Consider the following 17,412-nt stretch of genomic DNA (forward strand, 5'->3'; position numbering starts at 1 on the left):
TAATGAATGAGGCGATACGTCCATCGAGGCGGAGGATACTCCCAAGTCTCTGCACCCCTCTAACCTGGCGGAGGACCTCCAGTTGTCTCCTGAATCCTCCGGGGTGCTACCTGTTAACGAATGGAGAGAGACTTTCCTACACCCTGTACCGGATACCTCAACCACTTCATCCAGTGAGCTTGACCAAGTATACTCTGAAACAGTGGTTACCCCCGAGTCTCTGCACCCCTCCAACCAGGTGGAGGACCTCCAGTTGCCTCCTGAATCCTCCGGGGTGCTGCCTGTTAACGAATGTAGAGAAACTTTCCTACACCCTGTACCGGATACCTCACCCACTTCATCCAGTGAGCTTGACCAAGTGTACTCCAAAACAGTGGTTACCCCCGAGTCTCTGCACCCCTCCAACCAGGCGGAGGACCTCCAGTTGCCTCCTGAATCCTCCGGGGTGCTGCCTGTTAACGAATGGAGAGAGACTTTCCTGCATCCTGTATCGGATACCTCGCCCACTTCTTCCAGTGAGTTTGACCAAGTGTACTCCGAAGCAGTGGTTACCCCTGAGTCCCTGCACTCCTCCGGCCAGGCGGAGGACCTCCAGTTGTCTCCTGTATTCCCCGGGGTGCTACCTGGTAACAATTGCAGTGAGACTTTCTTACACCCTGTACCTGGTACTGCGCCTACTTCATCTAGTAAGCTTGGCAAAATGTACTTCGAAGCACTAATGACCCCCGAGTCTCCGCACCCCTCCAACCAGGCGGAGGACCTCCAGTTGTCTCCAGAATCCACCAGGGTGTTTTCTGATAACAAATGGACAGAGACTTTCTTAGACCCTGTACCTGGTACTTCACCCACTTCATCCGTTGCTGAGGATGACTTGATGGGAGGAAGCATCCTAGTTACCAAGATGATGAGACAAGTTTCGTTCCCTCTAGTGGACAGAAGAGGTAATCCTCTTGAAGAGAAGGATTGGCCTCCCAATTTTCTGCGGAATACTCTTGCAGGCTTGAAGAAGAGGGGGCGTAAAGGGGGGGGGTACTGTAACATACCTGGCGGCATTCTTGCATAGGGCACCATCTCCCACTATGCAAGATCGCAAACTTGATCATCAGTCCAGTCTGCTAGCCTGGCTTCTTTCCATGCTGTCTGCTTGCCTCTGTTCTGGCTGCTTAGGGCGGCGGCCCGGTCACTTCCTGTTTCTTGTAGCTGCTGTGGGCACACCCCTAATGCTTCCTCAGCCTATTGCTGTCAGTCACTGGATATTTAAACCAGCTTCACCTGGAAGCTGATGCTTGAGCAACTTTATCATTCAGTGTGCTCCTTGACTCTGAATGTGCCAGGTCCTGTTCTGTTTCTCCTGCCTGTCCGCCTTCCTGGAGGCTGTATTTCCAGGCCTGTCTGAACACGCTCCTAGCCTGTTCGTCCTGCCTTCTAGGGGCCGCATACCTAGATCTGTTATCTGTGTTTTCTTGCCTGTCTGTCCGCCTTCCTGGAGGCTGTATTTCCAGGCCAGTCTGAACACGCTCCTTGCCTGTTCGTTTCTGCCTCTGGGGGCCGTATTCCCAGGCTCGTTCCTGTATTTCGCTTCAGTAACAGTTCCTGTCTGAACTGTCTCCTAACCTGTTACTTGTTTTGTCTCTATGTCTGTTTCCTCCCTTTTGCTGCAGTGTCTGAACCAGCACTTGGCTATACCTAGGCTCGTTCCTGTATTTCGTTGCAGTACAGTTCCTGTCTGAACTGTCTCCTAACCTGTTACCTGTTTTGTCTCTTTGTCCGTTTCCTCTCTTTTTCTGCAGAGTCTGAACCTGCACCTAACTCCTACTCGTCGCTGTACCTCTGTTTGTGAGGTTGGAGTCCACTCGCTACTTCTTTGCAAGTACCTTGTGTGTATCTGGTTCTGCCTTTTCCTTCCAGTCTGTTCTGTGTGAACAGAGCCCTGTCCCCTCTGCTATGCCTTTGCTCACCGCTTTGGCAGTTTATCTCTGCTCTGCCTTACTTACTGCTCTGGCGGTTTATGCCCGCTCTGCTCAGCCTTGTCCACCGCACCTGCGGTTTCGCTCTGCTCAGCCTTGTCCACCGCGACTGCGGTTTCGCTCTGCTCAGCCTTGTCCACCGCACCTGCGGTTTCGCTCTGCTCAGCCTTGTCCACCGCATCTGCGGTTTTGCTCTGCTCTGCCTTGTCCACCGCATCGGCGGTTTCGCTCTGCTCTGCCTTGTCCACCTCATCTGCGGTTTCGCTCTGCTCAGCCCTGTCCACCGCATCTGCGGTTTCGCTCTGCTCAGTCTTGTCCACCGCACTTGCGGTTTCGCTCTGCTCGGCCCTGTCCACCGCACTTGCGGTTTCGCTCTGCTCAGCCCTGTCCACCGCACCTGCGGTTTCGCTCTGCTCAGCCTTGTCCACCGCACCTGCGGTTTCGCTCTGCTCAGCCTTGTCCACCGCACCTGCGGTTTCGCTCTGCTCAGCCTTGTCCACCGCACCTGCAGTTTCGCTCTGCTCAGCCTTGCTCACCGCTCCGGCGGTTTCTCTCTGCTCTGCTTTGCTCACCGCTCTGGCGGTTTCTGCCTGCTTTGCCTTGCTCACCGCTCCGGCGGTTCTTGCCTGCCCTGCTTTGCTCACCGCTCCAGGCGGCCTCGCTCTGCTCTGCCTTTGCTCACCGCTCTGAGCGGTCTCGCTCTGTCTTGCCTTTGCTCACCGCTCCTGGTGGTCTCACCCTGCTCTGCTCTTGCTCACCGCTCCGGCGGCTTCGCCCTGCTCTGCTCTTGTTCACCGTTCCGGCGGTCTCACTCTGCTCTTCTTGTCTACCGCATCTGCGGTTCTGTTCCTGAGTCCCAGTCTGTACTGGACCTTATCCAGTCTGTGCTCCAACCTGCTAGTGCCTCCCTGTCTGCACTCCAGCCATGCTTGCCAGTACTCCCTGCCTGCATACCAGTCGTGCTTACCAGTGCCCACCTGTCTGCATACCTGTCGTACCTGCCTATACCCACCAGTCAGTGTGCCAGCCTAACCTGCCGGTTCCTGTATTCTCCGGTGTGGGTCAACAGCCGTGTCCGGGGTCTGACCTGGAGTGGCACCTGGTCCCTCTGCTCGGTTCCTCCCTGGTGCACTGGCGTCGTTAGCCGTCGTGCGAACTTGGTCGGATCGGGTAGATACTTAGTTACTCCCCTCCAGGCACTCTCCGGTTCATGGTCCAGTGGGATCACTAAACACGCACACGCCAGTCAGTCCGGGCATGTGCATAACACATGCTATGGAGGTGTTCTTCAGCTGCAGGGATAGGATGACTGGTTGCAAAAAATTTGCAAAAATTTCTACATTTCTGTTTTTTTTGCAGCCAAGATGGGGTGAAGAGTAGAGATGAGCGTTGTTCTACTCGAACTGTTCGCCAATCTCAAATTCGAGCTGTTTTGGGCGGTGTTCGAGCCGTTTGGCGAACACGAACAATTTGAGAAAAATTCGGCTGTTCGAGGTTATGTTCGATAACTGTTCGTGCACCAAAATCATAACTGGATTTTTTCTCAGTAATGATGAAAATTAATGTTAATACGCAGTTTGAGTGTACAGCGGGGTGGGGGGAGGGGCAGGGGATGGATCTCTGCAGGAACAATGAAGATCTCCATTTTTTTTTTCTCTTTCCCGCATTTACAGTGGGGAGGTGCAATCTGTCAGCCCATCAGCAGCGCACACACAGAGCGAAGTGCTTTTTTTCACACAAGCAAGGGCATGTGTCATTGGCAGTGTATGTCACATGTCCTTGCCCTATAAGACCAAGCCATTTTCCCCGTCGCCACCATTTTCTCACTGCTGCAGCTGCGTGTTAGACGGCACCGCTGTTGCTCTGTGCGCTATACCTTGTTAATTTCAAGCCAATTTTCGCACAAATCTACAGATAGCTTGGGAGTAGGGAATAGTTGTGATTGCAGTCCTTTTAAGGACTAGGTTACAGCATTTCCTACGACTTTTATCAGGCAGGTCTGTGCTCTTAAATAGATAGATTGTGGGAGTAAAGACTAATTGTAATTGGAGTCCTTTTCAGGACTAGGTTACATCAGTTCCTATCAGTTTTTGCCAGGCAGGTCTGTGCCAGTGCTGTGCAAGTTTTTTTCACAGCATTTGGCTGAATCTAGCAAAGCTAATCCTTTTGGCCTATTGCAGAGTGTGTTAGTCAGTGGAGTAGCCTATCTGTGTTGCAAGATATACCACCTGTGTATAGAATACCAATTTTTTTACTGCACCTAGTGAAGTAAAATCTTTTGGGCATAGCATCATTCTATTAGTCCATCTATACTGACCTCCATCAGGTTGCAAATTGAATATAATTTTTTTCTGCATCTAGCTCTGAAAAAATATTGGGCTTCTAGCTGTGTGTGGGACTTGTTGTATTAATCCATCTATACAGACCTCCATCAGGTTGCAAACTGAATATATTTTTTTCTGCATCTACCTCTGAAAAAATATTGGGCTTCTAGCTGTGTGTGGAACTTGTTGTATTAGTCCATCTATACTGACCTCCATCAGGTTGCAAACTGAATATATTTTTTTCTGCATCTACCTCTGAAAAAATATTGGGCTTCTAGCTGTGTGTGGGACTTGTTCTATTAATCCATCTATACAGACCTCCATCAGGTTGCAAACTGAATATATTTTTTTCTGCATCTAGCTCTGAAAAAAATATTTGTCCTTCTAGCAGTGTGTGGGACTTTCTCTATTAGTCCATCTATACTGACCTCCATCAGGTTGCAAATTGAATATAATTATTTTCTGCATCTAACCCAGCTAGTAGTTTTGGCCTAATACCACAGTTTGGCCACTCAGCTCTGCTCGGTTCCCATCCATTGTTTTTTGTGCAAACAACTCCAGAGTTGTTAATTAGTTAACCACCAAAATGAGTGGAAAAAGACCTGCTGCTGGTGGAAAGGGGAATAGGCATGTTGGGAAGGGGAAAAAAGGTTGTGTCCGTGGGGTAGGTGTTAAAGCAACAGTAACATCTGCAGAAGAAAGACCATCTTCCAGCCAAACTAAAATGTCTACTTCTTTTAGCGGACAATGTGATAAGATCCTTTTCTTACGGCCACGCCAATCGCTACAAATTCCAGATGAGGCACAAAAACAGCAGGTGCTTCAACGGATATCAAGTGCTCCTTTAAGTGGGCTCTCCTCCACATCAACTTCAACATCACAAATACTCCAGTCCTCAAAGGTGTCACCCCAATCGCATTTGCTTCCTCACAGCTCCCAAATCTCCAGCTGCCCGTCTGAGTATGAGATAGAACAGATGGTTGAGTCTGCAGAGCTGTTTACTCATACTATAGCCTGGGAATCAGAGGTCGACTCCAGCGCTTCTGTGAATCCAGACAAGGAAATGATCTGCACTGATGCCCAGAATCTTTATGAGTCGGATCCAGGACCAGACGCAGAAGGTTCTGACCATAATGTAGACCCTCATTCCCAAACTGTAACTCCTGTTGGTGGAGACAATGAGGAAGACGATGATAAGACTCAAATATCTGATTGGAGCGACAACTTTAGTTTTTTGTCAGGGCAGGAACAGGTTGGCTCTGAGGACGACGGGTGTGATAACGCACAGGGTGATGATGATGAGGTTGGAGATCCCACTTACTGTCAATCCACAGTCAGCCAAGAGATGAGGTCAGCAGAGGAGGTGGAGGAAGATGCTAGTGACGACGAGGTCAGGTTGCGCCTTCCTGGACAGAGACGTAGTACTGGAAGCACGTCAACAACTGCATCCTCAAACACAACTCTGCCTCTCACCACAAGTCGTGGTGGCTCTTCAGGTCGCATGGGTGCTAAGCCTTGCATAGCCTGGGCATTTTTTCAGATCGATAAAGATGACCCAACTCGTGTTATCTGTAACATTTGTCAGCAAAAGCTAAGTAGAGGCCAAAAAATACATAGTTTGAGTACTTCATGCATGAACCGGCACATGGACATGAAGCATAAGTTGCAGTGGGAAGCTCAGTGTGCTACAATGCGGCCTAGCCGGCCGGGCCAACCACCGTCTGCCGTATCTTGTGCATCCGCGGCCTCTTCATCCTCTGTGACTGGGGGGACAGCAGTCACACCTGTTTTGGGGCGCAGACCTGCCACCTCTTTACCCACAACAGCCAGCGTGATTGGCAGGTCATCATTTTCTTTGGAGGTGGTAACACCAGCTGGTGTTGAGCGCTGTCCGACATCAATAGCACCACCTTTGGATCAAGGCAACCTAACATGTCCGCCTGCATCTTCCTCACAGACCGGCAGTTTGCCGGGGACACCCTTATCAACCCCGTCTAAGCACAATAGCCAGCCCTCGGTCCCTCAGATGTGGACAAGTAAAAGACCATTTCCTCCTAGCCATGAGAAAGCTAAGAGGTTGAATTTCACCATCTGCAAGTTCTTGGCTACAGAAATGCTGCCTTTCCGCCTGGTGGACACAGAGGATTTTCGAGACCTTATGTCCGTCACATTGCCCCAGTACCAGATGCCCAGTCGGCACTACTTCTCAAAGAAAGGTGTGCCTGCGCTCCACCAGCATGTCGCACACAACATCATCGCTTCTTTGAGAAACTCTGTGTGTGACAGGGTGCATTTCACCACAGACACTTGGACGAGTAGGCATGGACAGGGGCGTTACATGTCGCTGACTGGGCACTGGGTAACTATGGTGACAGCAGGACAAGGGGCTGCTGTCCAAGTCTTGCCGTCCCCACGAGTTGTGCGTCAATCCTCTTTATGTCAAAGTTCCTCCACTGCTTCTGCCTCCTCAACCTCCTCTCGGTCTTCCACCTGCACCCAAAGCCTGTCTGGTCATGCCACAAGCTTTCTAACTGCGCAGAAGGGATCCTGCACACCTCCTTACTATGCTGGCAGTAGGGCTCAACGTAATCAGGCGGTTTTTACATTGAAATGTCTGGGAAATGTGAGTCACACAGCTGAGGAGTTGTGGTCAGCTCTGGAGAACCAATTTCATGAATGGTTGTCTCCACTGGACCTGAAACCAGGGAAGGCCGTGTGCGACAATGCTGCAAACCTGGGTGCGGCCCTTCGCCGGGGCAATGTCACACACGTGCCTTGTATGGCTCACGTGTTGAACCTGGTTGTCCAGCAATTTTTAGCCCACTATCCCAGACTAGATGGCCTTCTGCAGAGGGCACGGTCGCTGTGTGCTCACTTTCGCCGTTCGCATCCCGCAGCTCAGCGACTTACATCTCTACAGAAGTCGTTGGGCCTGCCACTTCACCGGCTAAAATGCGATGTGCCTACCCGGTGGAATTCAACTCTGCACATGTTGCAGCGACTGTGGCAGCACCGACAAGCCCTGGTGCAATACATTCTTACGTATAGCCCGGGCCAATGAGATCCAGAGGTGGGGCAAATCACGCTGGAGGAGTGGTCTCAGATCAGGGACCTATGCACCCTTCTGCACAGTTTTGAAATGGCGACGAAGATGTTTAGTGCTGACGATGCCATTATCAGCATGACTATTCCGGTGATTTACATGCTGGAGCACATGTTAAACAGAATTCGGAGTCAGGTGGTGGCACAGGAGGAGGTGGAGGAAGTAGAGGAGGAGGAGTTGTATGCGGAAGGGCTAACATCTGCAAGGTCCAGACGGTCGGCAGCACCAAGGCGGCAGGCATGTGAGGGTGGGGGAGATGGTTTTACCAGGGCGCATGGTAGCAGCCAAAATAGTGAGGAAGGTGCAGGAGCCCAGGAAGAAGTGGAGGACGAACTGATGGAAGACTCATCAGATGAGGGAGACCTTGATCACATTTCTGTTGTGCGAGGTTGGGGGGAGAGGACAGAGGAAGGAAGCATAATTGTTACCTCGCCACCAACACAACAGGGACTTGGTGCTCCTGGATGCGCAACACACATGAGTGCCTTCTTGCTGCACTACCTGCAACATGACCCTCGAATTGTGAGAATTAGAAATAATCCTGACTACTGGGTTGCCACACTGTTAGATCCCCGGTACAAAAGTAAATTTGCAGAAATTATTCCTGCCATAGAAAGGGATGCGCGCATGCAGGAGTATCAGCAGAGACTGTTGCAGAATCTTACATGTGCTTTTCCACAAAATACCAGTGGTGCACGTAGTGAATCTCACAGTTCCAACTTGCCAACCGTGGGACCGTCGAGTGTTCAGCACTCAAACCGTAACAGAACCACAGTATCTGCTGGTAACATCAATTTTGCGGAATCATTTCACCACTTTTTTAGCCCATCCTTTGCAAGGCCACAGGAGACAAGAAGTCTGACACATAGTCAACGCCTAGAGACGATGGTACAGGATTATCTCCAAGTAAACATTGAAGCCACGACTGTGTCACTGGACCCTTGCTCTTTTTGGGCTTCCAATCTGGATAAATGTCCGGAGCTAGCCACTTACGCCTTGGAGATCTTGTCATGCCCCGCAGCCAGCGTTCTGTCTGAACGTGTGTTCAGCGCTGCTGGTGGTGTGCTGACAGATAAGCGCACGCGGCTCTCCACTGATAATGTAGACAGACTCACGCTCATAAAGATGAACAAATCATACATCCGAAACTACTTTTCTACCCCTGTGTCATCCCGGGGAGAGTAAAAGCTTGATGATTGGTTAAAATCACCCTACCAACCGTTTTAAGCTTTCAAATTACTAATCATGTTTATCTGTATCTTGGCTGGAAAATAATTTGGGCTTTGTAGCAGTGTGCAGCACTGATTCTATTATGCCATCTATAATAAGCTCCACCAGATTTAAAATTACTAATCATGTTTATCTGTATCTTGACTGGAAAATAATTTGGGCTTTGTAGCAGTGTGCAGCACTGATCCTATTAGGCCATCTATACTAAAGCTTCACCAGATTTAAAATTAATAATAATTTTTAGCTGCATCTAGCCCGGAAAATAATTTTGGGGCTCCGAGATGCGCAAGACACATAAGTGCCTTCTTGCTGCACTAACTGCAGCATGACCCTCATATTGTCAGAATTCGAAGTAATCATGACTACTGGGTTGCCACACTCTTAGATCCCCCAAACTTATCGATCAACCTTTTCATTTTAATAAAGACCAAAAAAATGGTCATTTTTGAAATTATAAGCATTAGCAGGTTGTTAGAAACTGAAATCAAACAGTTTTCAACTCAAAACTTTATTCTAGGTGATGTTACATTTTCACATAGGACCCCTTGTTCGAAAGGAGCTTCTGAACTCTCTCGTCCATTGAATTTATCAGGTTTTGGATGGTTTCTGCTTCAATTGTTTTGCATGAGGACAGAATACCCTCCCAGAGCTGTTGCTTAGATGTGAACTGCCTCCCGCCATCATAGACACTACTTTTAATGATGCTCCAAAGGTTCTGAATGGGGTAGAGGTCAGGGGAGCATGGGGGTCACACCATAAGTTTGTCCCCTTTTATGCCCATATCAGCCAGAGATGCAGATGTTTTATGTGCAGCATGAGATGGTGCATTATCATGCAGAAAAATGATCTTGCTGTGAAATACACGGTTCTTCTTCTTGAACCATGGCAGGAAGTGCTGTTTGAGAAAATCCACATACATTATGGAGTTCATCTTTAGCGCCTTCAGGGATCCTAAAGGGGCCGACAATCTCTCTCCCCATGATTCCAGCCCAAAACATTACTCCACCTCCTCCTTGTTGGCGCTGTAGCCGTGTTTGCGTGGGGTGTCCATCAACCAGCCATTCTCCACTCCATCCATCTGGACCATCGAGCGCTGCACGGCACTCATCCGTGAACAAAACAGTTTTGAAATCAGTCTTCATGTAATGTTTGGCCCACTGGAGCCGTTTCTGCTTGTGTGAAGTGGATAGAGGAGGTCGACAGGATGGCGTATGCACAGCTGCAAACCTCTGAAGGACCCTGCATCTTGTTGTTCGGGGGACATTGGAGGCACAAGCAGCTTCAAAAACTTGTCTGCTGCTATGACAAGGCTTTTTTGCCGCTGCTCTTTCAACCTGACGTAATTGCCTGTAGGAAAGAGTCCTCAATTTGCCCTTATCAGCATGCACACGTGTGTACTGTGAATCAGCTACATACTTCTTGATTGCCAAGACACTTCATCCTGATCATCGCACAATGTTGATTGTAGTCATGCCTTGACCTAAACACTCCACAATTTGTTGCTTCTCAGCAGCCGACACATCCTTTTTCTTTCCCATTTTGGCAGAAAATGTAGGCTGCTTAATAATATGAGACAGCCTTCTTAAGTAGTCTTGCCTTTCATTGGACACACCTGCCAAACTAATTAGCACAGGTGTCTGCAATTGCTTACAGTGATATAAAGAGCCCTGACACACATCACCATCAATGAGTTTAACTGACAAACAAACAAATTCTTCCCTTATCACTCCTAAACACTTTTTGCATAATAATTTGGAACACAGTGTACATGTGCTTTTCCACAAAACACCAGTGGTTCACGTAGTGAATCTTACAGTTCTAACTTGCCAACCGTGGTCTGTATGGAGTTGTTCAATAAAGGGCCCAAAATTAAGATAACATAGATGGGAAAGGTCTCTATGAATAGGAATTCCTAAGTATTTGATACCCTGTGAGGGCCAGGCAAAGGGAAAGTTGGACTGGATGGAATCCTATATGGATTTGGGGAGGGAGACATCGAGGGCCTCAGACTTCGCTGCATTGATTTTAAAATTTGACCATGTAACAAAGTGATCTATTTCAGCCATAACAGCATGGATGGATATATGTGATTGAGTGATATATACTAGGACATCATCAGCAAATAGAGAGCACTTGTACTCGGTGCCTCCCACCTCAATCCACCTAATATTGGGGTTATGGCGAATTGATGAGAGCAGGTGCTCCGTCACTAGGATGTATAAGAGAGGGGACAGAGAACATCCCTGCCTTGTCCCATTGGTGATTGTGAAAGGTGATGAAAATGTTCTGACGCGCCCCCTGGGCCTTGGGACACCCGGAGCCGGACCCTTTTTGGTGGATGCTGGTGGTTGTAGTCTCCGTGGCGGCGACCCGGTTCCGTGGCTCTGGGCGGTCAAACCAGTGGCGGAACTATTTATGTGGTTTTGATGTTTAAATGTCCGACTACGCCACCCGTGGATTGCGGTCAGAGTGAACCGCCGCTCCAGGGCAGACCGCTGAGGCTGGTGTTGTGGGTGCAGCAGAGCGTAGCATAACTCCCCACGGGAGGAGTATAGCCTCAGGGCAGTGTATGCGGAGGATGGGGGTGATGGTGCAGGGCAGCAGCAGTAATGACACGGAGTCAGTGATGCAGTCCAGGGCCTTTACTCACAGTTCTTATTATCCAGACCACGTCTGCAGGTAACGGCTGCCCACGTCGTACTGTGCTCACCAGGTGAGGGGCTCAGACAACTCCCAGATAACTTTGGAGTGCTTCACAGGACCCCCTTTGTGTGTCCTTTGTCTGGCCTTTCTTACCAACCCTTCTGTCCGGCTGCCTCGGGCCTCCTCTTGGTAAACTTGGCACCAGTTTCCCTGACCCTATGTGGTGCCTTCCTAGCGGGTGTAGCGAGGGGCTGCGTCACATAAAATGTCACAGCCTCCTGTTTCTAGCTGAGGGTCGTTTCCTGCCTCCACTAGTTTCGGGGACCGGTCTCCCCCTTTGGCTGACCCCTCCACGCAGGTGGATTCGGGCGTGCGGTGGCGACTCGCCCGTCCGCACCCCTGAGATCCCTTCGTTCCTCGTTCCTGGAGCCTTCTCTGCTCCTCTTCCTTCCTTCTCCCTCTTCCAGGCCTGGGCCTCTGTTACTAGGCCCGCCTCCGGAGCAGAGCTCATGCAGAGCCCCTGCTCCCTGCCACTTCTGCTCAGACTTCTCTGCACTGAACTAAGATGGTGCCCACCTTTTATACTCCCTTCTCATTGCACCCAGGAACTGCTTCCTCCCTGCTCCTGCACTACAGGGTTCACCTTCCTCAGTGTTCCCTCCCCCCACTCCAGCCAGGGACAGGGACTGTCGTGCCCATCTCAGGGGAATATTGGTCGCCCTGCCCCACGGCAATGTGGTGTAATGCATGCAGGTGTCGGGTCCTGATCCACACTACATCCTTACCTGAGAGTGAGATATCACACCTCTGGGTGAGGTGCAATACCTCTGTAGCAACCGAGCCCTCAGGGTGCTACAGTTCCATTTATCTTCAGCCTAGGTGACGTATTGCGATACCGGGCCGTGATTTTGGCTATAAAAGGGTCCCCTAGACCCCTACCCCAAGCTTTTTAAGAGAATCATATATGGCGTGCCAGGAGACTCTATGGAATGCTTTCTCAGCATCCAACGAGAGTATCTAATTACAAATTTTTAACTGCATCTAGCCCAGGAAATACTTTTTGCCTAGTAGCAGTGTCTGCTAGTCAGCGGATTATCCCGGCTGTTAAGCAAGCTACACCACCTGTAGCTTGGACACTTCATTTTTTCAAAGGAAATGCTTCGGGACCACGGGATACTCAGTGAAGAGCATCAGGAGGCACCCCAAGGCGGCATAGGGGCTCGGACTGGCAGTAGGATGCCTTGCGGTGGACAGCCGAGCTCGATCCTTATAAAAGCTTTTTAACTGCAGCAGCTTTAGTGGACGCTACTGGAGCTGGAATTACGCGGCTGCTGGCATGAGACTTGCCCTCCAGTAGATCCTTGTAAATGGATTTAAAGTGTATTTATTCAAATTAGAGAGACAATTTAAATTAAAAAGCTTAGAGCTGCCTCCACCACAGGGGGGCTCGCTCGACCCACCAGCGGACAGGCACCAGTATTGGGAGAGGGGGGCTGGCCGTCAGGGTTCACCGCGGCCCTGGCACAAACCCGGCGACACGGAGGTGGCACGGGCAGGAGCGGACTGAACGTGTCGGCTTCTCACTTTTTGGATTTTAGAAGGGCATGACATGCCTATATCTGTGTCTCCCCCTCCTTTTACTCCTCCACCTCTTTTCTTTTCGCATGACTATATGTACTTGTCACTTTTCCATGTGTTAGTTGTGTCTTCTGAGCAGTTTGTCAGCTTTTGGACACCTTTGAAGGTGTTTTCTATGTGTTTCTATGTGTTTTTGTTTGCCTGCCATTGGTTTTAACGGTGTTCGAAGGTGTTTGACGAACAGTTCGACGAACAGTTCGGCGAACACACGGGTGTTCGACGAACCGAACCGAACTCGAACACTACGGTTGTGGCTCAACACTAGTGAAGAGTGTACTTTAATGAGAGAAAAAAATTTCATTTTTAGAATTTACCTAATGGCTGCAAAGAAACAAAGAGGGAAAAATTTAAATGGGGTCTGAATACTTTCCGCACCCACTTTATATATAAATATATACAGTACACACCTTCTCATTTAAAGATTTTTCTGTATTTTCATGACTTTGAAAATTGTACATTCACACTGAAGGCATCAAAACTATGTATTAACACATGTGGAATTATATACTTAACAAAAAAGTGTGAAACAACTGAAAATATGTCTTATATTCTAGGTTCTTCAATGTAGCCACCTTTTGCTTTGATGACTGCTTTGCACACTCTTGGCATTCTCTTGATGAGCTTCAAGAGGTAGTCACCGGAAATGGTTTTCACTTCACAGGTGTGCCCTATCAGGTTTAATAAGGTGGATTTCTTGCCTTATTAATGGGGTTGGGACCATCAGTTGTGTTGTGCAGAAGTCAGATGGATATACAGCTGATAGTCCTACTGAATAGACTGTTAGAAATTGTATTATAGCAAGAAAAAAGCAGCAAAGTAAAGAAAAATGAGTGGCCATCATTACTTTAAGAAATGAAGGTCAGTCAGTCTGAAAAATTGGGCAAACTTTGAAAGTGTCCCCAAGTGCAGTTGCAAAAACCATCAAGCGCTACAAAGAAACTGGCTCACATGAGGACCGCCCCAGGAAAGGAAGACCAAGAGTCACCTCTGCTTCTGAGGATAAGTTTATCCGAGTCACCAGCCTCAGAAATCACAGGTTAACAGCAGCTCAGATTAGAGACCAGGTTAATGCCACACAGAGATCTAGCAGCAGACACCTCTCTACAACAACTGTTAAGAGGAGACTTTGTGCAGCAGGCCTTCATGGTAAAATAGCTGCTAGGAAACCACTGCTAAGGACAGGCAACAAGCAGAAGAGACTTGTTTGGGCTAAAGAACACAAGGAATGGACATTAGACCAGTGGAAATCTGTGCTTTGGTCTGATGAGTCCAAGTTTGAGATCTTTGGTTCGCTGTTACCGTGTCTTTGTGCGATGCAGAAAAGGTGAACGGATGGACTCTACATGCGTGGTTCCCAACGTGAAGCATGGAGGAGGAGGTGTGATGGTGTGGGGGTGCTTTGCTGTTGACACTGTTGGGGATTTATTCAAAATTGAAGGCATACTGAACCAGCATGGCTACCACAGCATCTTGCAGCGGCATGCTATTCCATCCGGTTTGCGTTTAGTTGGACTATAATTTATTTTTCAACAGGACAATGACCCCAAACACACCTCCAGGCTGTGTAAGGGCTATTTGACCAAGAACGAAAGTGATGGGGTGCTATGCCAGGTGACCTGGCCTCCACAGTCACCAGACCTGAACCCAATCGAGATAGTTTGGGGTGAGCTGGACCGCAGAGTGAAGGTAAAAGGGCCAACAAGTGCTAAGCATCTCTGGGAACTCCTTCAAGATTGTTGAAAGACCATTTCCCGTGACTACCTCTTGAAGCTCATCAAGAGAATGGCAAGAGTGTGAAAAGCAGTCATCAAAGCAAAAGGTGGCTACTTTGAAGAACCTAGAATATAAGACATATATTCAGTTGTTTCACACTTTTTTGTTAAGTATATAATTCCACATGTGTTAATTGAAAGTTTTGATGCCTTCAGTGTGAATCTACAATTTTCAAAGTCATGAAAATACAGAAAAATCTTTAAATGAGAAGGTGTGTCTAAACTTTTGGTCTGTACTGTATATATAAATATATATATATATATATATATATATATATCTGAACTAACAGTCCTTCTGAAGACTAATCCAGCTGCATATAATCAGTGTTAGGCAGGAGTTAGGCAGGCAGGCAGTGTATGTGGCAGACTGCAGTGCATATAGAGCAAGAGGGTCCATTGAATGTCCTGTCTGCTGCTGCTGCTGTAATAATTACAGATATTTGTAGACATAGCCCCATATATCAGGGGCCAGGGCAATTTTTTTTTTATCTTAATCCTGGTTATTTGCTTAACAATCTATCCAGAGTACACCATTTTTCTGCTCCATTTGCAGAATACAGCCAGATCTGTTCCATATTTCAGCGATGAAAATCCAGAAATTTGAACTGAATATGGAAAATATTGGCCTCCTTTTCCATTCTGTTGAAGTGTGTCGGTCAAGCTATTCACACTAGGCGTCTGTGAAGAATAGTATTAGTAAATTACAGCCCTGTTATTTAAAACCGTGTTTCTCTGTCACACATATCACCTATAAGAGTGTTCCAAAATCAGCCTTTTTTTCCATTTTCATATTGTTGCAGGGTGTCGTTCAAGCTATTCACACTAGGTCTCTGTGTAGAATAATATTAGTAAATTACAGGCTTGCTATTTAAAACTGTGGGTCTCTGTCAGACATATCACCTTTAAGAGTGTTCCAAAATCAGCCATTTCTTCCATTTTCATTTCGTTGCAGTGTGTCGGCCAAGCTATTCACACTCGGTGTCTGTGAAGATTAGTATTAGTAAATTACAGGCCTGCTATTTAAAACCGTGGTTCTCTGTCAGACGTATCACATATAACTTAAACCTACAAAGAACTACTAAGAGTCATAGGAGGTCAAAGACGCGTATATTTATCAAAGCATAATTTTATTGAATAATTAATATACAGCCATTTCTAAAAAACATGTTACAAATCCATGCTCATTAGCATAAGCTCAAAGAATGGGGAAATCCCCAAAAGTAGTACAGAGGTATCAGTAAGGCTCACAACAAAATAGGCTTATTGGAAGACTTATGGGTAAGACATAATGCTATTACATAATGGTTAGAGAGGGAAAGATTAATTACTATCTTCAAACACCATGGTCTCACTACAGCAGTATATACAAATGTGAAAACATTCTTGGATTACATAAGGCAAAATTGCCAACAAAAAAATCTCATAGTCATAATTGTAAAACCACACTGATAGGGATCATCCAGAGGCCATGTTACACGTTATTATCCTCTCCACCAACGTAATGATCTAAACCCTGAGCAGTAGGTATAAGGTATAAGGTATATAAATGAATCAAATTAATCAATGTAAATATACAATAAATACCTGACTGCCTTTCTTCCATGGCAACAGTCTTATCCCGTCCAAATGCACGTTTCGTTGCCAACAGGTACCTTTTTCAAGGGAAGTAAATTAGCCTAGTGTATGCATGATAATGTTGCTCCTTATAAATGCACTCAGCGGCTGCCACCTGTAATCACCACGTTGAATATCTCGGCGCATGCGTCCCAGTTCCCACAGTGCATCACTCATGGCATCCGGGCCATCGCGGCACTGCGCACAGGTCAAGGAGTGCACATCACATGACCCATGTGTGTGCGCGTGCCGTGTGAACCTTGGAGATCGCGCGGCAGTGAAAGGACACATCCAGCGCCATCATGTTGGAGTCCCGCAGTAGCATGAATCACACTATGTGCCCATCTAATCCCAATACATCGGCTATGAAGGTGAATGCGACAGAGGTACCATATATATATGGCAATAAAGGGAAAAGGTAGAAGGGGGGAAGGGCAAATAGAGATTAATAAATATTAATAAGGTGGAGAATAAAACCACCAATGGTGTGTCAGCAGAGATCTATTCCATCTACATATAATCACATAATACTAACTGTAATCACCACAATAAAACATGTATGCAATCCACCTAAGCCGGGAAGATCATGTCTCAGCTGTATCACCACCAAACTTAATCAATTGCACCTATTCCCTTACTACATAGAAAATACACAATAAAAAAATATTTCAATAGCAGTACAAAAATGCTTGAGAAATATATGTATATATACAGTATATCTTCACTTTTCATCATATAACATATTACAATTAATCCCCCCTCGTAAACCACTACCCAATTTATATGCACAAGATTGATATGCAATCACAATATAAGATCCAGTGCCAACAACCCCCACATATAAACACTCTATGTCGTAAAATAATGTTGTGATAATACATTCATCTTCATATTGGATTACATGTGTTGTTATAATAGTTTGAAACTTGGAGACGTCCACGAGAGGGCCAAGTGGATTCCAACAAAGGTATGTATCCCGAACAGAAGGCCGAATGATTCACCTAAGGAGCATGGATAACTAAAATACGAACAAACGAAAAAAGACAAATTAAAATCAAATAAAAGGGTACCAAACAAAAAGGGAAGACATTAAATAAAAGAGGAGAAGCATAATTTCTCAT

Source organism: Phyllobates terribilis, unplaced genomic scaffold (assembly GCF_046119375.1).
Source record: "Phyllobates terribilis strain yellow unplaced genomic scaffold, ASM4611937v1 Scaffold_1__5_contigs__length_1240528914, whole genome shotgun sequence".
Lineage (NCBI taxonomy): Eukaryota > Metazoa > Chordata > Amphibia > Anura > Dendrobatidae > Phyllobates > Phyllobates terribilis.